Source organism: Panthera tigris, chromosome F3, assembly GCF_018350195.1.
Source record: "Panthera tigris isolate Pti1 chromosome F3, P.tigris_Pti1_mat1.1, whole genome shotgun sequence".
NCBI lineage: Eukaryota > Metazoa > Chordata > Mammalia > Carnivora > Felidae > Panthera > Panthera tigris.
The window spans coordinates 69,598,851-69,603,475 of NC_056678.1; positions in this window are offsets into that span (position 1 = coordinate 69,598,851).

Genomic DNA, 4,625 nt, shown 5'->3' on the forward strand with positions numbered 1-4,625 from the left:
TGACAAATCTCCATGATGTTTTCCAGAGTGGCTGCACCAGTTTGCATTCTTACCCACAGTGCAAGAGGGTTCCTCTTTCCCCACATCCTTGGCAACACCTGCTGTTTCATCATTCATTGATTTTAGTCATTCTGACAGATGTGATGTGTTATCTCATTGTACTTTTGAATTGTATTTCCCTGAAGATCAGTATTGTTGAGCATCTTTTCATGTGTCTCTTGGCCATGTGTATGTCTTCCTTGGGAAAATGTCTATTTGTGTCTTCTACCCATTTTTAATTGGATTTCTCATTTTTTGTGTTCTGTAAAACTTTATATATTTTGGACACTAACCCTTTATCAGATGTCGTTTGCAAATATTCTGTAGGTGTCTTAGTTTTGTTGATTATTTCCTTGGTGACAGAAGCTTTTTATTTTTACAAAGTCCCATTATTTTTGCTTGTGTTTCCCTTACCTCAGGAGATATATCTACAAAGACGTTTGTACAGCCAATGTCAAATAAGATACTACCCTTGTTATCCTCTGGGATTTTTATGGTTTCAGGTTTCACACATAGGTCTTTATCCATGTTGGATTTATTTTTGTGTATGTTGTAACAAAGTGGTCCATTGTTGTTTTGTTTTGTTTCATTTTGCAGGTTGCTGTCCAGTTTTTCCAAAATCATGTTGAGGAGACTTTAAGTTTATGTATTTATTTTGAGACAGAGAGAGAGAGCATGCAAAAGAGGGGCAGAGAGAAATGGAGGGAGAGTATCCCATGCATGCTCTGCACTGCCCTGAGATCACGACCTGAGCCGAATTCACAGTCACACGCTTTGGTGACTGAGACAACCATGTGTCCCAAGACTATCTCTTTTTTTCCATTGGATATTCTTTCCTGCTTTGTTGAGAATTAATTCACCATATATGTGTGAGTTCATTTCTGGGTTTCCATTCTATTCATCTATGCCTCTGTGTTTTGTTGTTGTTGTTGTTGTTGTTGTTTTGCCAGTACCATACTGTTCTGATCAGTACAGCTTTGTAATATAACCTAAAGTCTGAAATTGTGATGTCTCCAGCTTTGCTTTTCTTCTTCAAGTTTGTTTTGGCTGTTTGGGGATTTTGTCATTCCATACAAATTTTGAGATTATTTGTTCCAGTTCTGTGACAAATGTTTTTGTTAGTGTGATAGGGATTTCATTACATGTGTAGATTGTTTTGAGGAGTGTAGACATTTTAACAATATTTTGTTCTTGCCATCCATGAACATGAAATATATTTCCATTTCTTTGTGTCCTCTTCTATTTTTTTCATCAGTGTTTCATAGCCTTTAGAGTACAGTTCTTTCACCTCTTTGGTTAGGTATATTCCTGGTATCTTGTGGTATTTGTGAACCTGTCAATGGGATTGATTCCTTACTTTCTGTCTGTGTTAATTCATGATTCGTGTATAGAAATGCAATACATTTATGTGCATTGATTTCTGTATATGGTGACTTGTCGAATTCATATATCAATTCTAGCAATTTTTAAGGGAGTCTTTCATGTTTTTTATAGAGCACATCATGTCAGTTCCGAATAGCGAAAGTGCTACTTCTTCCTTGCCGATTTGGATGCCTCTTATTTCTTTTTGATGTCTGATTGCTGTGGCTAGGATTTCCCATACTATGTGAATAACAGTGGTGAGAGGGGTCATCCCTGTCTTGTCCCTGACCTTGGAGGAAAAACTTTCAATTTTTTCCCCATTGAGGATGACATTAGCTGTGGGTTTTTCCTAGATGACCTTTATTATGTGCAGGTAGGTTGAGTCTCAATGTACTTTGCTGAGGGTTTTTTTTTTTTATCATGAATGGATGTGACATTTTGTCAAATGGTTTTCCTGCATCTGTTGAAAGCATCATATTGTTCTTATCCTTTCTTCTATTACTGTGGTGCATCATGTTGATTGATCTGTGAATGTGGAACCACCCTTGCAGCCCAGGGATATATCCCACTTGATTATGGTAAATGATTCTATTAATGTATTGTTGACTTTAATTTGAAGGTATTTTAATGAGAATTTTGGCATACATAGTCATCAGGCTATTGGCCTGCAGTTTTATTTAAAAATTTTTAAACATTTTTAAAATGTTTATTTATTTACTTAGAGTAGATAAAAGTGAGGGAGGGGCAGAGAGACAGGGAGAGAGAGAATCCTGGCCATGCCCCACACTGTCATGGCAGGGTCCAACGTGGGACTCGAACCCACGCACCGCAAGATAATGTCCTAATCCGAAATTAAGAGTTGGACAGTAAACCGACCGAGCCACACAGGCGCCCCTGCAGTTTTCAGTTTTAGTGGAGGCTTTATCTGGTTTTGGTGTCAGGGTAATGATGGCCTCATAAGATGAATTTGTAAGTTTTCCTTCTTTTTTATTTTTTGTAATTCGAGGAGAATATGTATTACCTCTTCCTTAAATGTATGGTAGAATTCATCAATGAAGCCATATGGCCCTTGTGTTGGGGGGAGATTTTTTAAATTACTGGTATGATTTCTTTCTGTTTTCAGATTTTAGATATCTTCCTGTTTCAGTTTTGGTAGTTTGTGTGTTTCTAGGAATTTTTCCACTTTTCTCAGAGTGTCCAATTTGTTGCATATAGTTTTTCATAATATTATCTTCTAATTGTATTTTTGTGGTGTTGACTGTTATTTCTCCTTTCTTATTTGTGATTTTATTTATTTGAGTCCTTTCTCTCTTCTTTGTGAAAAGTCTGCCTAGGAGGTTTTCAAGTTGATTACTGCTTTCAAAGAACCAGCCCCTGGTTTCATTGATTTGGTTTAGTGTCTTTTTGGTTTCTATATTCCTTATTTCTGCCTTAATCTCTATTATTTCCTTCCTTCTGCTGTTCTTTTTCTCATTCCTTTAGTTGTAAGTTAGGATTGTTTGAGATTTTTCTTGCTCTTTAAGGTAGGCTTGTATTGCTATATACTTCCATCATAGACTGCTTTTGCTGCATTCCAAAGGGTTTTACCAGTGTATTTTCATTTTCATTTGTTTCAGTGTATTTTCTCATTGATTTCCTGTTTGACCCATTCATTTAGTAGCATGTTATTTAACCTCCCTTTATTTGTGGCCTTCCCCTCCCCGCCCTTTTTTTGTGGTTGACTTCAAGTTTCCTAGCTTTGTGGTCAGAAAAGATGCTTGGTCTGATCTCTGTCTTTGGGTACCTCTTGAGGCCTGATTTGTGACCTAGAATGTGATCAATTCTGGAGAATGCCCCATGTGCGCTTGAAAAGAATGTGTACTCTGACATTTTAGTATGGAGTGTTCTGAATATATCTGTTAAACCCATCTGGTCCAGTGTGTCATTCCAAGCCACTGTTTCCTTGTTGATTTTCTGTTTATAGGTTCTGTCCATTGATGTGAGTGATGTGTTAAAGTCCTCTACTATTGTTATATTATTATAAATAAGTTCCTTTATGGTTGTTGCTAAATGTTTTATGTACTTGGTGATTGTATGTTGGGTGCATCAAAATTTACAATCATTGGGTATTCTTGTTTGGCTGTCCCCTGAAGACAGATCATGTCTGTCTTCATCTCTTGTTATAGCTTTATTTATTTATTTATTTATTTATTTATTTATTTTAATTTAAGTCGTAGTTGACATACAGTGCATTCTCAGATTCGGGAGTAGAATTCAGTGATTCATCCCTTACATACAACACCCAGTGCTCATCACAACAAGTGCTCTTCTTAATACTCATCCTCCATCTAGCCCAGTGCTGACCCATCTCCCTCCATCAACCTTCAGGGTTTTTTTCTCTAACATTAAGAGACTCATGTGGTTTGTTACCACTCTTCTCTTTTCCTGCCCCCTTCCCTAGTTTTCATGTGTTTTGTTTCTTAAATTCCACATGAGTGAAATAATATATTTGTCTTTCTCTGATTGACATACATCACTTAGAATAATACATTCTAACTCCATCCACATCATTGCAAATGGCAAGATTTCATTCTTCTTGAAGCTGAGTTATATTTCATTGTATATACGTATGTATGTATATATGAACATACACATATGTACATATGCGTATACATACACACACACACACACACACACACACACACCACAACTTCTTTATACCTTCATCAGTTGATGAATACTTGGGCTTTCTCCATAGTTTGGCTACTGTTGATAATGCTGCTATAAATATTGGGTGCATGCGATGTCACTATTAGGTATTTACCCAAAGGGTACCAAAATAGAGTCTCGGTTTTAAAGTTTATTTTGCCTGATATAAGTATTGCTACTGGCTTTCTTTTGACATTATTGGCATAATAAATGTTTCTTCATTCCCTCACTTTGAATCTGCAGGTGATTTAAGTCCAAATAAGGCTTTGTAGGCAGCGTCTAGATAGGTCTTGATTTTGTTTGTTTGTTTGTTTGTTTTCTCCATTCTGACGCCCTATCCAATGTCTTTTGATTGGAGCATTTAGTCCATTTATATTCAGAGTGATTATTGATAGGTATATATTTAGTCCCATTCTACTAGTTGTTTTGTCATTGTTTCTTGATGTTTTCTCTGATCCTTTCTTGTCTGTAACACTTTTAGTCTTTCATTTCCACTCAAAGAGCCCAATTTAAATAGTCTTTTCTTTTGACTGGTA